This window comes from Trichoplusia ni, chromosome 2, assembly GCF_003590095.1.
Source record: "Trichoplusia ni isolate ovarian cell line Hi5 chromosome 2, tn1, whole genome shotgun sequence".
Taxonomy (NCBI): domain Eukaryota; kingdom Metazoa; phylum Arthropoda; class Insecta; order Lepidoptera; family Noctuidae; genus Trichoplusia; species Trichoplusia ni.
This window is the reverse complement of record NC_039479.1, coordinates 8827283-8846643: the sequence shown is the minus strand read 5'-3', so window position 1 is coordinate 8846643 and position 19361 is coordinate 8827283. Positions and strand designations below refer to the sequence as shown.

Here is a 19361-nt window from a genome sequence, read left to right as displayed (position 1 = left end):
CCGACACGCGACACCGACACCGGCGCGCCGCGACACCGGCGGGGCTTCCCCGGCCTCCGCACCTGCACTCCTACACTCCTGCGGAGATACCGTGTAAGTTCCACTCACCAGGAGTATTGTACGCCACTAGTAGAAGCCATACTTGGTGACCTATAAATGTTCGTATATATGATGCTAAATCACGTCAAGATCGATGCTAGAATTAATTTGAATCTGAAGTATGGAAATGTAAAAAAATACCCTTGCCACATCTACATTAATACTTACTTAAATGACAAAGTTTTACCCACACGTGTTTATCGGGATCGCCCGACTAGTTTCAGACCAAACCAGGTCCAAATGAGGAATGATGACTTGCCATCGCACCGTCAATGCTTTAGCTCATGACGAGGCAATTGCCCAATTTGAGTACAAATCATCTGCAGGTATATCAATGTACTTCGTGTAGTGGTAGTGCAGTAAACAGTCTCAAGCTGTGCTCATGCAGCTTGAGCCAGGATCGCCGTGCGGCCGGCGCCCGGCGCGGCGCTGGCGGACTGTTACACGCGGCTCCATGATTGTCCAATTGTCCCAATTATTCTAACGATTGCTAACGGTTTGAGTCACGATGCTCGCATTTAACGATCGATAACATTCTTGTTGAGCACCACCGAGCAAAGGAGCTGCGCTGAACACGAAACATACTTTAACAGAAATAAGCTACTAAAGTTGACCACCATACGAACAAATCTCAAAATGAATTGAAATCCTGATATGAAATACCCAATCAATTTAATCTATTGCTTTTCGTCGAACAGAAAAAATGAAGATTTTCCATAAAATCAAAATAAAGTACAGTTACATTTTTTGTTTATTATAATGTCCTCCTTTTGTTTGCTTGTTTAATTTAAACTTTTTTATTTTTACTTTTAGGTGGTTTGGTTTAATGTCTTAGATATTAGATTAGTCCCTAGGAAACGCTTTAGTTTTTCTTGACATTGCCGTGTAGAACTTACATGTTGTATACCACGAGTACTAGTCCAGCGAGAACTTCGCGCTCCAGCCCGACCTAGAAGGAAGTGGAACAATATAATTGCCGTCAATTGTGCGGCAGCTGCGCGGCGACACGCAACCCACCGCCACTGCTACTTACTAACGACAAACAATTCACAACCGTTTCAGTTTACTACAAGATCAAGGACTTTGTCAAAGGGGGATCAGGAGCATCTATTTATTTAAAAAGCTCCAAATTATTTAATAATTTTCATTCGTAACAAATTAATCGAGCTTTGCTTTAGATGCCTACTTTGGACACAATTTTGAAGACGACAGACACGGTCACTCTTTAAGTCAATATTATACCTTGGTTTGTACCGTGGCACGAAACCACGCAAACCGTTTTTGTTTTTTTTTTTATCGGGACTGCTGCGCCACTGGTCATAGCGGGCCCCTAGGCACTGGCCTAAAGTGCCTTATGGATAATACGGCATTGTCAGAATACAATATTCAGTTCCTTCAACCAATTCTCCATGCAGTTTCTTATCATGACTCGTCTTTGCCTTTACTTATTTCTAAAGCAGTAATTTTTCTGTCAATGTATGTGACAAGCTTAACAATTGTTTCTCGTGTAGCTTTCAGTGTTGTAATGGCAGTCACCGGCAGCGTTCCCGTCCGCTGAGGGGCCACATGCAGTTGCACGTGGGCGACTCGCTCACCTCAGACAATTACTTGCGAAACGAATCCAGTGATTCCCACAACATACTACAAATATGTAATAAAAAAATCATTATTGTTTTTATAGTCCCCGGATGCAGTTATATTTTGTAAAAAAATGTCTTTCCAAAAACTGTCGCTAAGTCTTCAAGCTCCCTTTAGCCGAACAGGCATGCTTGCAGGTGAACGTAGTTCTCGGTCGCGCTCGCCTATAACGAACCTTCATAATAACATTCCTAATTAGCGCTAGAAACAGCTCTTACGTCGCACAATGCGCGACCGGCTCGTGTTTGAAAGTATTTCGCCTTTTGTAAATTATTTGCAGTGTTTACTGTCATGTTCTTTGTGCCGCACGAGGCTCTACCCTCGTCTCGTCTGAGGGCTGTTGTTACACCATTTCCGTCCGTAATGACAGTTCCCGCGGAGCTCGCGGCGCGGTGCGGGTATGCGGGCAAATTGGGCCGCGCCGAGGCGGCCATTGTGATATGTTTTGACATGATTTCGACACAATTTGGGCGAAAGGTGCGCCTTCGTTGGTGAAACTCGTTTTAAACCTGATTGTAATCACAAATGCAACAGATCGTTATCTGCGGTACGAAGTGTGCTAGGAAAGCACGGACATGTAGCGGCTGCGATCGAAGGCCAACACAATTGTGGGACGTGTGCACGTGTGATATGAATGGTGACAAACACATCACAACTTTATATTTAACACAAGTTGTCACTTCAGAAAAGTGCGGATTGTGCAATGAGTACCTCCGGAGGTCTGTGAAGTCTGTGGGCCGCCGCCCACCTAGCTCCGCGCCGCGCTGCTTGCCGGGCAGTTGTCGCAGCGCACAGGTTGCGACACGCCGCGCGACACCCGCACACATAGTTTGTACCGAAGTCTTAACATCACGTACAACTGGACAAATTTTTGTTTATTTTTTCCAAAATGAAGGATATTATTTTAAATGAATTTGGAAAGAGGCGATTCTCTAAAACTAGGTTTAGAGAATCGCCTCTTAAAGGTTACTAACTTACGCCTTGCGGCGGAAAACTCGTAGTGCGCGCCTGGCCTAATTTAATTACTTCTGTAACATTGGGGGGACGGTAGCTATTAGTACGTGCCGTCGATGAGTGAGGCGGAGGTCCTTCCGCAGCGGATTCTTGGTTTGTTTCCTATTTGAGGCAATCCTGTATCATTCTAAAACTGTCCATGTAAGTTATACGTACCAGTGCGGGGGATTCCAGCTCAAGCGGCGTCCGACTGATGTGTTGTGATGGTTCCCAGCCGCGGCTCGTAAGTCTCAGAATAAGCGTCGCGTGGAGTGAATGACCGCACGCCGCCCGCGCCTAACTAACGCACTTCCGATTCCGAATTAAGCAACATTGTACATTTATAGCAACAGAAAACCAATTCCAAACGAGGCGCGGCCGACCGCTTCTGGTACTGTACCAAAACATCGGATGCTGCTTGGAGTGATACTAAAATGTCGATGGACGCAAATTATGTATTTTAGATTATGTACGTATGTTTGCCTAGTTTTCAACTGCGACCAGAATTGCTGCATAGTGTATGTATATGTGTATAAACATACTTCGCTTTAGCTATGAATGGTGCCTTGTAACGTAGTCCATCAAACACCCATTGGGAGTAACTAGGTAGTACGAGTAAGTAGGTGTGTGAGGTTGAACTGGGGTTGAAACCAATGTTACTACCGACTGCAACTAAAGATAAGATGTAATTGAAAATTAAAACCATCGAGTTCTGTCACTACTGCCACAATTAACGAAGAAACATTGCACTTATTTTGCTCTGCTAAAGATCTCTATGAAGTGTATAATATATGTAATGTATTGTATTGTGAAAAATGTAAAGTATGTACGTTGAGTAAGGTTGTGTTGCAGACGCGTCCGGAAGCTGTCCTCACACTCGTCGCGCGGCTCTCACCGCGCCGCGCGCCGCCATAACTTTTTGATTGCAGGAAACGTTTTACAAGTGAAGTGCGCGTCGTTACCGGTTACGGCGCTGCTGTCATTCACACTTTTGTTTATGCGTCGTCGACACATGCGCATCGTTTTGTCATAATCGGTTAATACGTTATTTTAATTGCTGTAACCATATGTTTATTATCTCCGGATTATTTAGATATCTAGGTACCTAAGATTTTTTTTTGTTCTTCCTTCTCTGAGTAGTCAACGTTACCTACGTCATTGTTCCTGTCAAGTAATGCTACAAGCATCGCACATTGTGTAAACTGTATTAATTTGAGACTACTAATCGGTTATCATAAACCGTTCGAGCCGGAAATCTTATCAATTCGCTTGACTCAAACGTCTTAAAGGTAAAATACGTGACACACACTTCCTCGAGCGAGCACACCTCGAAGTGCGAGTGGGGGGGAGACGCGGGTAAACACGGCGACGTGTCGCGCGACACTTTATTTTCGATCAACAGATTGCATTTTCTAAATATAGCCTTCCCCCTCCCCGCTCAAGCCGTTTCCTCACCCCTTACGTCTCGACACGCAGTTGCATGTTGTACGTCGCTTATGTTTTCACCCAAACACGGTCACACCACAGAAGATGAATTTTATTACATCTGCCAATATCCTCTCGCTCTCTTCTCTTAGATGACGCTTTCAGAAATAAAATATTTAACTTATTTAACTGCTGTAGGCCAAGCAAAAAACTTGATAGAACACGATGAACCTTTTGAGCGTATGACTCTTATTTCTTAAATTCCTTACCGTTAAGGTTGATTAATTTACTTCATCAAAAAGTGCTTCTCACGTTGACCAATCTTAATTTCTTTATTTCCCTATTATGGAAATTATTTCAATAGTACTTACAGACAGAAAATGTGACACTTATTTAAAGTATCATGTTTTCTGTCGATTAGATTGTAATAACACAATTCCCTTTACAAATAACAAAATCAACATTTTGTTGTTAGTTTTACAGTGACTTTCTCGGCAAACCTGGATCCGATGTGGCTAACCAATTGAGTTTAGGTAAAGTCTTAGCAGAGGGATCAGGCTCAGTAGACACAATTACGTTTTGCTGATGTGAGACAAAAATAAAACGATATAGACTGAAATATTGATAAAAGATCTAAAATATGTATGTAAGCTTTTATAATTATATGTAATATGTAGGGATTGAAGTTTATTGTAACCAGCGATTTACAAATAAAAAAGCAGAGCAGGCTTATCGTAACATAAAATCAATTGAATACTTATCATAAATGAGAGAGTGACTGCAGCCTGTCCCGAGGACCGGGCGCAAGCTCTGTGCCGCACAGGTTCCCGTGCGAGCGCTGCACCACTAGTGACTCAAAACGAATACGGTTGTCACTCGCGGAACCCACTTACGAAATAACACTAAGAACTTTTAAAGTTTTTAAGGAAAATAAGTCTTCCACAAAAATATAAGTTCAAATTTTTCATCCATATAGGTTGTATGGGTAAATCAATCTCTACTTAATTACGATGACTTTCTTTCTTTTTGTTTTTCTTCTCTGCTCACTTATGTCCGTATATTTCGTGCATGCGGGATTCTATCAACACTTACAATTAAAGTAAATCCAGTCGCAGCGTCGCGCGTCGCTTTACGCTCCACCAAATCTTTAGCTGCATTCAAAAGTTTCAGGAGTAATCAATACCTGCACTACGTGGATTGAGTTCCACTTCACATTACTATTAATAGAGACATACTACTACAGAAAAAAGAAACAATCTACAACTTTGGAGCTTAGCGAGTGTCAACAAATTTTATGATTTTATGACATTCTTGCAAGTACAATAGCGGTAGAGCACAAGCTACTCTCCAAGCGCCATAGCAATTTTATAAAGAGGAAAATTTTCTTTTTTGAAATGAAACTACTTTTACGGATTTTATCGCGGTTTAATTTTAGATTTTAGTTCCCGACGTTTCGAAACCTTTGCAGGTATCATGGTCACGGGCAGACTGAGATGGTGTTCGTCTTGACAGAAGATGTTGCTCGTTCTACCTTCATATTTTAATTAATTATTTGTGGTCCGACCTACGCAGTATGAGCTCACTGTGTCTTGATGTCTTGCAGCGCTGCTCTTGGGTTTGGCCTTGAGTTTATTTATTATTGGATCCCAAGTAGGTGATATCTTCCAGCCATCTTCTCTATTGAAATTAGGGTGTTTTTTAATCTCAATAGCCTCGCGAAACATCCTAGGTAGGAATTTGGATTCTTTAGCGAGGATCTGTGGTTGGTCAAATCTAATATAATGGCTGGAACCTTCAGCATGTTCGGCGACTGCAGACTTCGTTGAGCGGCGGTGTTTGACGTCAGCTATGTGTTCTTTAACGCGGGTCCCTATGCTTCGTTTGGTTTGACCGATGTAAGAGAGGCCGCAGTCACAATCTAGTTTGTATACTCCTGCATCTTGTAGAGGTATGTGACACTTGACAGATGGTAAGGACTGGCTAATCTTCTTGGGCGGCTTGAAGTATGTTTTAATTGAAGCTCGCTTCAGGATGTAACCAATCTTGTCAGTGACTCCTCTGACATATGGTAGTACAGCAGGCAAACGATCAACAGTGGCTGGCTTCACTCGGTTTCTGTGACGGGGCCGTGGAACTTGGAGCTTGTTGTCTCGCAGTACTTGCTTGACGTGTTGAAGCTCAGCGGCAAGGTGTCTGTCATCACAGAGTCCGTGTGCTCTCTGAAACAAAGATTTTCCCACGGTAGCTAACTGTTTAGGGTGGTGGTGAGATTCACCGTTTAAGTACCTATCTGTATGGGTCTTCTTTCGATACACGGTGTGACTTATGGTCCACCTATCCTGATCGGACCTTTGTTTCAGAGAGCACACGGACTCTGTGATGACAGACACCTTGCCGCTGAGCTTCAACACGTCAAGCAAGTACTGCGAGACAACAAGCTCCAAGTTCCACGGCCCCGTCACAGAAACCGAGTGAAGCCAGCCACTGTTGATCGTTTGCCTGCTGTACTACCATATGTCAGAGGAGTCACTGACAAGATTGGTTACATCCTGAAGCGAGCTTCAATTAAAACATACTTCAAGCCGCCCAAGAAGATTAGCCAGTCCTTACCATCTGTCAAGTGTCACATACCTCTACAAGATGCAGGAGTATACAAACTAGATTGTGACTGCGGCCTCTCTTACATCGGTCAAACCAAACGAAGCATAGGGACCCGCGTTAAAGAACACATAGCTGACGTCAAACACCGCCGCTCAACGAAGTCTGCAGTCGCCGAACATGCTGAAGGTTCCAGCCATTATATTAGATTTGACCAACCACAGATCCTCGCTAAAGAATCCAAATTCCTACCTAGGATGTTTCGCGAGGCTATTGAGATTAAAAAACACCCTAATTTCAATAGAGAAGATGGCTGGAAGATATCACCTACTTGGGATCCAATAATAAATAAACTCAAGGCCAAACCCAAGAGCAGCGCTGCAAGACATCAAGACACAGTGAGCTCATACTGCGTAGGTCGGACCACAAATAATTAATTAAAATATGAAGGTAGAACGAGCAACATCTTCTGTCAAGACGAACACCATCTCAGTCTGCCCGTGACCATGATACCTGCAAAGGTTTCGAAACGTCGGGAACTAAAATCTAAAATTAAACCGCGATAAAATCCGTAAAAGTAGTTTCATTTCAATGTCTAACATTCGCGTAAACCTAAGAAACCACTATTTTCTTTTTTGTTTCAAACAAATTGGATCTAATACTGAAAACAGATTTTAAATTATTATCCTAATTATTTCACGAAAGGAGCAACATAGCTTTAAAGGAACATAGTCTGTAAACTATCACGCATGATTAATAGGAGCGAAACAGTTATGGGATGTTAAAAAACGGTGAACAAGTAAGCTTTTTTTCTAAGCAACGACAGGCTGAAGGCAACATTTTAAAACAACGCTTATTTTTAAGGCATTTCTGCAATTCCGTAAGTGTGCACAAAATTCAATTTCACAATCACTGAGGAGATGCTACAGTAAAAACGACAACCTGGTCACAACGTCAAGCCATCAAAGGTTTACTTGAACCGTACACTACTAATTCATTCATTTAAACAAGAATAAAACTTTCATTTGTAGGGGGTCCATACTCAAAGGGTATGTCTGTCGTCTGTCCATCCGTCACCAGATTGTATCTCTTGAAACGTGATAACTATTGAATCCCATTATTAATGCCTTTAACCAAAAGTTTGTATGGACGTAAATTGAATGACTTCCCTATTTGGCAACTTGATTTCTTTTATCCTACCTGTTGGAAATTTTAAGTGCCGCGAGTCCTAATCACTCTTGCCCGAAGTCATATTAGCGTATGGTCCGAGTTCCTGCAGTGCCCCCGATGTTTGATCTGGCGTCATCGTCATCGCAAAGCAGTTAATTTCAGGCCCTATCTCTACATTACCGACGCACATATTATGATTTTTTATTGATAATTTATATATTATCTCATGTACTGAAAAATAAACGGTACAGATAACGAATTGATGCTAGAGTAGTTTGTAGCAAATTAAAAACAAGTAGACTTGGAATTCTCTAAAGTTAAGCCTACTACTCATATTGTTGATATAATAATCAAATAGGAATGGTTCCTAATTGTAGTTCGATTTACGAGTAACACCATTCGGCCTAATAAGGTGGCATCATAAAAGTTGAGTATTTTTGCTTGGGAGGCGAATTGTCGGTGCGTTAAGCACATGAATGTTTCGCCATCTCACGATAACAAGTAGGTAGGCCTCACCGGTCCGGGGCGCGCCGGTTGGCGTGCGGCCCGCACGACGCCCGCAGCTCGCCGCCGTATCGATCACATCGACACATATTCCAGCAGCTTGTCGAAAACCATGCTCTGCACCAGCTCTTTATTGAAGAGCCTTCATGTGCAAACAATGTTCACCTTTTTAATATCACTAATCTTAATGAAGGGAGGAGCCCCAGTGGCGGTGTAATTACGTCGCTGTCGTCAAGAATAATTATTCGCCGCAGCTCCGATTACAAGGGCATGAGGCAGGAGTGGGCACACCGCACGAACCTCTCGCCGGTGCAGGTGAGCCGCCAGCACACAACAAATTGCAGAACACTGTGCTTCTGCTCTTCACAGTGGTATCAGTAAACGGTTTTTTACTTTAGTTAGATTCATTCGCGTATTGTAGGTGGAGACCACTACCAACATTGTGTACCAACTTAAGTAACTCTTAGCTACCAAATGGTTTAAAACTGTATCGTTTTCATCTCGTATCAGTGCGTAGCGGCATGTAGGAATTTACCTGTCTTGAAGCTTTATCGGTCTTTTCCTAACTTCACTTACTTCTAAGTTCTAATTTTTGCCTACTTCTATTTTAGACAACAGCTAAATAGGCATAAGCATTGGAGCAGCAGTCCTCCTACGGTTACAAACCTATTATCTTGTAAATATTTTGAATTAAGTTTTGAATAAAGCATCTTAGTTGACCGATGTCGGGTAACTTTAGTAAATGGCGCGGGTGGCGGAAGTCAGTGAACGGATATGGTCTGACATATTCCCTACCTGCCACTTATAAGCACAGTTATAGGTAAGCGGGTTTCGTAGCCTAAGTAGGTACCCTCCACGATGCAAATAATTTACCTTTCACAAAAGTGCACGAGAAGCCAGTCAGCCTACACACGATATGAGAGCAGAAAGCAAGTTTATAGGGCAAGCTGCGTGCGGAGAGAGCGGCTGTGTGCGCCCCCCGCGCCCCGCGCCCCCTCCCGCGGCGCCCGGCAGCGCCTCGCCCCGCGCCCTACGCGCCCGCCAACCGGTCTCTCCACAGCTCGCCGATGCAGTCCGGCCAGTCAGCCGACACCGGCGCGCCGCACACCACGTGTCGCCCGCCGCGCCCCTCACCCCCGCGCACCTCTGCTCGCAGTCGCGCGAGACTCGCCGCGACTTCCAGGACCAATCATTGTGAAACTTGAATCAAATCAGTGGCAGTGTTGTGGCGCGGAGCTGGACCTCAGTCCGACCTAAGTGCGGCTTGTGTGGAGTGTGTTGTGGAGCCGGTTCACCTCGTGAGCGAGGCCGACTGCCGGCGACTGTGTCTGTGTGGATAAGTGCTTTCTAAACGAGTCCCGACAACACACCAGTGTGCCGGTGTGCCGCTGTGCACACTGTCCACACCATTCTGGGATTTGTTACAAAGTTTTTTTAAAGGTGAGCAGTGAGTGTGTACCTGTTAAACTTCAAGGATATATATATTCTTGGACAATGGTGACGTTGGAACGTTATAGGCACAGCCTGCAAAGAGCCTTAAGTAATAAACTATGAAACCTACATGTGGTTCTGTACATAATGATATAGATAGGTACCTACCTACCAACCCAACTACACAACAATTCAGATAGTTATCTCTTTAAATTTCTATCATAGGCATAACTCTTATATCTGATATATTAATCCGTTTTAAGAATGTTGAAACTGATTCGTCCTCAAAAACAAGCTCTCAAACTCGCTCCTCAAACGTGCCTTTAGAGATTTGACAGCGTCGATTACGACTGTAGTAGACAGTAGGATACACTTTGAAATCTAGGAAGGTTTATTTCCTAAATAGTTTACAAGTACTACAATAATCACGTACCTACTTAACTCATAAAATAAACATACATAAGCAGGTACCACGGTCCGTCACTTTGAAGCTACGGCCTATCTTTACGCGTCTCATGTTTTACCCACCTACTTAACAGAAAGGTCCTGTAGTCCTTGTACATACATAAATCCTTGCTGCTTAATTGTATTGGAAGGTACATATAAATTAAGGAAATAGAAAATTCGCAGGACATTTCGTTTTTCTTTGTTAATCTATAAATTATTAGCGTAATTACCCATAATACAATGAAAAGGCGATTCATAAAATAAGTAAGTTCACATATTACACAAAACAAGACGTGTAAGGATATCTATTCGTAATGCAGTGTCAAATTATTTGGATGACACGACACGACCCATGGTGTACACTAACGTGAATCGTGATCAATGCGATAGTTAGAACATGCTCAAGTGTAAACAATAAAAGCTTGCTCATCACGGAGCCGACTGCTTGTTGTGCCGCACTCACAGCGCGCGCCGCGAGCAGCGTCGAAACGTGACGCGCTGCACAGAACATGTACAGGCTTGTTTATTTAAACATTGGCTAAATGTGACTTTCATAGACTTACAGGGAAACTGATTCATTTGTTTTTAATCCTTTACAAGCAGTCGACAAGATTCTCTAAGGTAGTTATGATTCATAAAAGTAGCACAAAACATGTAGTGAAGTAACGTAATCAATCAAAATCGAAAACCTACTAAACACTAGTCATTATGGCTACAGAGAGGAAGCACACAACTATTTATTTATGAATAACTGGGTATTATGTATTTTATACACAAATGGGACTTAAGATCCCTTATAACCTGAATTAAAACAAATAATAAATTTTCCACTTAACTTCTACAATACCTCGAAAAAATAACACGTGCTGATACAGTGCGAACACGTTTTACAGAAAACTGCCTGACGGTGTAATATTTATGACTTAGTTCGTAAAATTAAGGACTGTTAATCAGATTACGTGTCAGAGCCGTCAGGAGTAGTGTCAGTTGGGACATACAAGTAGGCAGGTTACAGGTATCAAGAAGCAACAACAAATTAGGTTGTTATTGTCAATAAAATCATCATTAATTCAGTAACTACCAATAAAGGGGCATATAGATATCATCGTTATTTTATCATCAAACTTCCTAGACGAAAGACTTATCGTGGAGGTCCTAATGCGTTTTTTCAGAAAATGGCAAATACCTACGTTTCTGTGGCACTGTCATGTTGTGTCATGTTTACGAAAAGTTTTGTTGCCTTCACGAGGATGCTTAAATCAGTTACTCGTTAAATTAAATTTGAAACCAGAATGTGCAGCCAGTATTCGATATAAATTGATTTTGCGCTAGAAAAGACCGTTTTAAATCACGCTAGATAATAAAAGGAATAGAAAATCTAACTGCTAACTCGTGTTAAGTGTACATATAATTTTAGCCAGATTTGAAGTAACAAAAATCAACCACCATATTAACTTAAAATTTCTCACAGAAATCCGAAAACCGAACTCCATAACTGACTGTAACTGTATAATGTTTCATTAACTAAAATGTTAAAAGATTGTTATGACCTGAATATTAGTGTGTTAAGTCACATTCATATCTAAATCATTCCGATAATAACACATGGTACCTTATCTGGGCATGCTATTATGAAGGTGGCTCATTGATAGGTCCACAAGGAGCCCTTTTAGCGCCATCTACCGGTTGCTGTCACGTACCGTTTTGTCGTCACACACGACTGGTTCTTAAAGCTCGTTGCTGAGTGTATTTCCTATATTTCAAAATCTTTAACCCCTAGTATCAGGTCTGACAGCTTACCACACTGATTCAGTAACAGATAGAAATTTTGTTCATATATTTTCATTGAGATCCGTAAACATTTTGTTATTAAATAAAACTAAAAGTAAGGAAAACAATCGTTAGATACATAAAAATATTTGAAACAAATTCTGAAAATATAATTTTGTCTAACATAGAAAGCCCCTAGAGAAGACGAAAAATAAATCCTTTAAAGATTTTACCACTTTTTGTCTTTGTCACAAGATCAATTTAAAAATAACTAGAACTAGGTAGTTATGTGTGAACATCTTGTGATGTTTTAGCAAACCTATTTAGCTAAAACATCACAAGACGAACGTTGAGCTTCAAATACTTACTGATTGCATTTTGCGAAGAAATTTGTATGAACAACTATAAGTTTAAAATTATGGCATGAACTTTTATATCAAACTTAACCATAGAAACGTCAGTCTCCTAAGCCTGAACCCAGCAGTAGCTGAATGATTATTCTCTGTTGTCTTCTCTGCCTAGTTGAGTCTCGAATCTATGATTTCTGCTCAATTTAATTCCCTTCCCATCGAGTTTTTTCACACACCTTATATCTGTTATTTTAAGAACAGTCAAATGAACACTGTTAGTTGATTTATTCAAAATATGTATCCTATAAAGTTAGTATTTTTAAAACTAGCAGCATTCAACAAATCACTTGTGAGTTAGTGATGTTACAAAGTTAAGATGGACATTTAGATAATCCTCAAGTGTGACATACGAGGGGAGTTCAATGTATTCTCGGTATAGGTACGAAGGAAAGGGCGGAAAATTCTGAATTAATTTTATTTTTCAATATACTCCCCTAACATCTCAATACATTTGTTATTTGAGATACATTACTTTAAAGTGATCACTCGCAACTCACGTTCGTGTCTCAGATAAGTAAGAAAGGCTTCTTTTAGTTTTGCTCAGAGCTGTTCCAGCTTGGAAGTTATCTGATCGGTGCCGTGTTAATGTTTATAAAGAATAGGAAATACTAAGAAACTTTGCCTTATCACTGACCAGAACAGGCGATTAAAGTAACATAATTACGAATTTGTAAAGACGATAATAAACGATACTTGCATAAATGCGATAATTTGCATAAAGGAAATAAAAACTAAGAACAAAATTAAAAGTCCCGTTCTATGGAATTTAGTGTGGATCTAGTTGAAATTTATGACAATATTAATATTTTGGACTTGTTCTATATGAACTCTTATTAAATTCCTAAAAATAATATTTTATGATATTGTATCATGACTACTCTCATGACTTTACAAACAATACATGGATTAAGACTAATCGATTGGCGTAAAGATCATCAAAATCGACACACGCCTTTATCCTCTACAGTGCCGAAAAGAAGACACAAAAATACTGGTAAATTAAGACTCGCAGTTGCGAGAAAAATAAATGTTTTATAATTAATTTATATCCTGACTGTACAAAGTCATCGTAACCGGAATAAAACCGTAAAACCATTTCTAGATGTTAGAACTTAGAGTCTGTCCAAAAGTAATCTAAATCCAAAAATTACAGAATTTTCGAAAAATCTGCAGCTAGCAGCCTTGAATGTACAACTGAGTTGACATTTGACGAGTATTTTAAACTGTCGATTTGCTTATAAGATATGTTTTATCAGCGCAGTGCTAATAGACAAGATTTGTGTGATCTAAAAAAGTAATATATCTGTACTCAGAAATTAATGCAACAATTGCTATTAATGTTACGGTGTACTTAAAAGAAGGTGTGACTACAATCACTTATTACTCATAGCTGTTTTCAAAACCATCCATCTTAGCTTTTCCTAGTAACTTGTTTTTCCTGCCAGATTTTTTTCTTTTTCCTGACCTTTGACAGTATCTAATATTTCCGAGAGTTTAAGTTTGCATCCCTCACAATTAATATTTTCTTAACTTCACTTACAATAACATAATACTATCATAAACTACAAGATACTAACCTCAAAATGATGTGATCGAATCCGCCCGTCGTATTTTTTCTGAGTATGTCTGATTTATGATTATGTATGAATCAGTTTTCACGTCTTTGCAGTTTGTTAATTAATAAAGGATACTCTTACTGCTTTTTTACGACGGAAACAAATTCGATACGGAGCTCAAAACAAAACGACAAAATTACAGTTCTGAAAAAAAAATCTATACTTATATATAAAGCTGAAGAGTTTGTTTGTTTGAGTTGAACGCGCTAATCTCAGGAACTACTGGTTAAAATTGTTCTTTTTTGTGTTAAATAGACCATTAATCGAGGAAGATTTTAGGCTATATACTATCACGCTTCGACTAATAGGAGCGAAGATACAATGGAAAATGCGGAACAGGGCTGGTATAAATCATAACTTATATCTTCTAACCACGCGGATGAAGTTGCGGGCAACAGCTAGTGTTGTGGGCAACAGCTAGTGTTGTAATATAATAGTTTTGGAAAAAGAATTCGGCGACAGTTTTCGCGCTGTACTTCATTCAACGAACCTATTCGTGCCAGTTGCAGCGAACCTTATCAAAAGTGACGACTCTATAGTGTTATTTTTAAAAAATAAAGCAATTGAAAGTCAACCCCGCTTCTGTACGAATCAAACTTAAAAAGGTATATCCCTTACCGCTTTTTACAATAGTATAAAATGTACATTGTGGAGCAATCAGAAATCTGGATCCACAAAAACCTATTTAGATCTGCATGTCATTTGTAGGAAAGACTCTAACCCATTAAGCATAAACAAACAGACATCACATATCAAAAATATTAAAGAGTTATATATATATTTTAGTTTTATTGTCACCTCTCAACTGCTTGAATTACAAGACTTTGCTCTAAAAACCGACCTCCGCGCAGGCTAAACAGCAGGCAAAATCTAGGAAGACGTAACTGTAGAACGCTGCCCGGTGTTGATCGTGTTATAGGGAGTGGGCCTGGGCACGCGGCGCCAGACACTGACGACACACTGACATGTCGCCTGCCGCCCCCCCCCGCTCCCCGCTCCCCGCGCGCCCGCCGGCTGACGACTGCCAGCCCACTTGACCTCTCACCCAATTCCTCGGAATGTCGTCTATCATTACTGAATATGGTTTTTTACATAACTACATGTGTTTAACGATGCAAGACTAGCAGAACTGTAAAGATGCCTTTAGAATTAGAATCTAACCCTTTTACGAAGAATTTATACAGGGGAAGGTAATCTTGCTACTCTTTCCTTAGGTCTTTTATATCTATCATTACTGGAAAATGTGTAATGAATTATACATTTTCTCACCATACGAATTCACGATGTAGGTTATTCTGGTTGCAAAGGCATAAAATTGTACCTGAAGTATGGTTTTTGGACTAAGTTGATCAAATACTAGTGCAATAATGTGCTTTTTCATGCTTCGGCCTTGTAATATGAAACATTTGGAATGCACGTAAGTAATACTTTTGCTTCTAAGTTCTTGGAGATATAAACCTTATTGAATCTGGAATATATTTGAAGTCTAGCTGATTTACTTGACTGCCGTTCATTTTTCTGGATGAGATGAAAGGATAATTGAAAAGAAAAGGGCTTGACATAAACAGGGGTGATACGAAATTACGTCCCTTGTTTTACGGATCAATTATAATGTCTGATACGAAACTATGACACAGAACACGAAAAAAAAAATAGTATTATAATTGTGGTAGATATTGTGTCATCGAGGAGAGAAGTCCTATTAAAATGCAACAAAAATATAAAGAATAGTAACGAAATAACGAAAACACAACGAAAGTAGTAAGAATACCTCTAAGGTTCATGTCACAATACAGATTTTGTGAGAAAGCCTTTTGTTTCTGTCTGTATCAACTTGCTTCATGGCTTGTTTTGTTACGATCCATACAATCAAAGAAAAGCTTATTACTTGAATCTATTTAAACGACTTCACCTAGGGCTTCACTGTATTAGATTGATATAGCCATGTGATGAATGTTTTGACGCTTATTTTGTAAAAAGACAAAGCTCTAGCAAATTACCATTTTATTGTTCAATAAAAAATACATAGTGTTGTGTGTGTCAAAACCCGCGTATCCCTGCGACAGACACACAGAAGACACGTTGATATATGCTAAGTTCATCGGCCGAATCTTAATAAACAAATACGGACGGCGCTTGAGCATATTATGAAAGACCCCCCCCCTCCCCCTCTACTGCACCTCACATTCCCCCGTTCCGTTTTCCAAATACTTCGGGCTTAAGAGAACGACTTAGAACCGGACACATAGCTGTTACTTTGATTATTGTGGTGTGGATTGTTTCTGACCTGTTTCTAGGATCTGACAATGGTTCATGCCGAGGTAACACAAAATAATTGTTAAATAATGTTTTTGTGCCTTGAGTTTAAACAATATAAATGTATTAATTAATCTGATGAATTTACATGGACCTTAAGAAAACTTGTTAATAAGTTTAGATTGACTGAATTGACCTTGGCTATTCAAATATGCAATATTATTATGTTAGTACTGGGAGTACTGGCACGAGCTTAGGAGTAAGACGCGCGGAGTAACATGTAGGGGCGCGGCGCGGCGTGCACGCACACACACGTGCGGCGCGCCTGTTTGTAAACACACGGCGGTACGCGGCCGTGTGCGAGAGGCGCGCGCGCAGCTGCCGCCCCCCCCCCCGCCCGCTCGCCGCTCCCGACCCGCGCCCCGCGCCGCACAACAAGCGCTTTTATTCGCCGTTGCCTGCGGGATGTTATCGCGCATACCTGAGCTGGATCTGTGTCGTCCTTCGCTTTGTCTTTTAAGAGCTACGGGTAACTACCTGAGCAAAATTGTGTATCCGTGACGATGATAAATTCACAACCGTACATGTACACATCTACATGTAAAACGATTTTAACTCTAGCACATAAATAAAAATGAGATATTGTTCAATATCAATTTCAGTCAAAAAATCGTTATTTTAACGAAAGTGAATTTGACGAAAAAGATTTTAGAATTTTATTTAAAACTTACAATTCGTGGTTGAAATTAGTACTACTTATCTTAATACTAAAAATTCTTTTTATAGAGATACACATTAGATGCCCACTGCATACATCTTTGTTATCGATATTCAAGGCAAGCAATGGTCGAGGTGAGGCCGATGACCCACGCTCGCCGCGCTGACATCATCTCAGCATCTTCCGTGCGTCTTGTTGATACAACTATAACAAATTACACGAATCAACAAGTAGTTCTTTTTCTTCAGGTCAATAGGTGTGTTGCACTATCGTGAATCATAATAATGTAAACAAAAGAAGTTCGTGGCCACTGTACGTGCGTTACGTGTGAATGCGTAACTATAACGATGGCGGCCAGTCTCCGAGCCGAGCACTGATAGCTCACGGAGTTATACGATAGCCGCAACCTACCTACGCGGCTTATCAGCGCAGGCGCCGGTGCTAGCGCGACACAAAGCGCCCGCGCATGACTCAGCGTGCCGCGTGACGTCAGCGTGACGCGGCGCGCACCCCACGTGTCGCCAGCCTCGCCAGCCGACCGTGACACTCGCTCTACTTGCATACAATTACCACACAATGACGTGTGCCATCATCTCACGACAGGGAGCAAATCCTACGACACACCTCTGCACTGTCATATAACTAAATCAATTAGGAAAAATAAAATTAGTAAAAGTATAAGTTTACTAGCATCGGTCCAGCACGGATAGAAAATACTAGATAATTCTTTCTCGGTCATCGAAATATCAAATACAATAATGTATGTATAGTACAATAAACAGGCTACATTAACAGGGTGTCACCAAACTCAATACAACTCGCTAGTATTTAACATGATCATTAACATATTGAAGAAGATCATTAGATTATGAAATGACAAAATCTTTAACATTAATGGTTATAATTTGTGAGAGCTATTTCCTGGATCTAGGATATTAGACAACCAGACTACTTAGGTACTTAGGCTTAAACATTACTGTATCACTACTTCACTGCAAGTATGTTTTGCCCTTCATCAAGGAGAGATTTAGCAGTGAATTGTAATGAGGTACTTAATGCTTACCTACTGAGAACCATCCGTGTTGAACTAGTTTTGTTACTGCTCAAATAATGACTAACCTGGTCCTCGTGTTGTATTTGAATGCAACTCAAAAACAAAACCGGAAGCCGTCTGTGATACAGCCAACTGGCGCAACGTCGCTCGCGCTGTGCCGCTTTACTATATTCAACTGATGTAATTTGATGTTCAGACGCTAATCTATTAAATAGAAAAGGCTGGATGTCTTGTGCGGGTGACGTGAACGTTCGTGTAAACTTTGCACACTCGCCCAAAGCAGCTTCGTCGTAAGTTGTACAAGTAATCGATGGGCCTCGGCTGCAGTTCTATTCAAATTAAAGAATTACAGTAACAGTTCCCGCCAATGACGTTAATTCGGTAAAAAAATCGTTTCTTTGCACATAAATAAAAAAGTGATATGGATAAAGAGTCACTAATACCCTAAGTGTATGTTGTTACTAAATGTCCAAACTCACGATATTACATGTTATCTGACGATTTTAATGTAAACTCTTAGTGAGGATCTTCATCTTTCGTTAAACGGCGGAAACTTACCTATTATTCCTTAGTCAGGAACTCAAACATTCAAAAAAATAACACCTGTCAAACCGTACCAATTTTTACTTGACCTCGATATTTTTTACTATTTGGTATAGCGGGAATGGAAAAATAAAATAAAATCAACGTTCTTGTTAACGCAGATATACGAACGAACCGATTGAGAAGCCTTACTAAAGAGCTTTTGCCCTTTGTTACCTTCGTCAACCAAGATCCACTATCAATATCAAACCACTTAAGAATTCACGTGATAATTATTATTATAATTATACATATTATACATAATCATTATTAAAAGGTTTCAAGTAATTTGCTTTTCAAGTTACCAGACCCCGTACTACCTGGCTACACAAATCTCTATCCGAGTCCTCGCCAGTCACTCATGAACTGCTTAAACCCGATACAGGCACTTAATAGGAGGAGCTCGTGAGCTATAACCGCATAAGTGATTCGATCACAGGTTAAGCTATGCTTGATGCGGTTGGTCCGTAGATGGGTGACCATCTTTGTCATAACGAGTTCCTCCGCGTTTCGGAAGGCACGTTAAATTGTGGGTCCCGGCTGTTATTCCTACATCTTTGACACACTGGTACTTAGCTGAAACCGGTTGGACTGGTAGCCGACCCCAACATAGTTGGGAAAAGGCTAGGCCAATGATGACAGGCCCTTAA

General features: G+C 40.6%; 1 protein-coding gene across 1 annotated transcript in view; it reads left to right on the top strand.

Moving 5' to 3' along the window:
- Positions 1-9484: 9484 nt before the first annotated feature.
- The window catches only part of LOC113501545 (fat-like cadherin-related tumor suppressor homolog), a 33689-nt gene continuing 23812 nt past the window's right edge, over positions 9485-19361 (top strand). The window contains exon 1 of the mRNA XM_026882735.1: positions 9485-9867. The gene's annotated coding sequence lies outside the window, so the exon portion shown is untranslated. The remainder of the gene's footprint in view (positions 9868-19361) is intronic.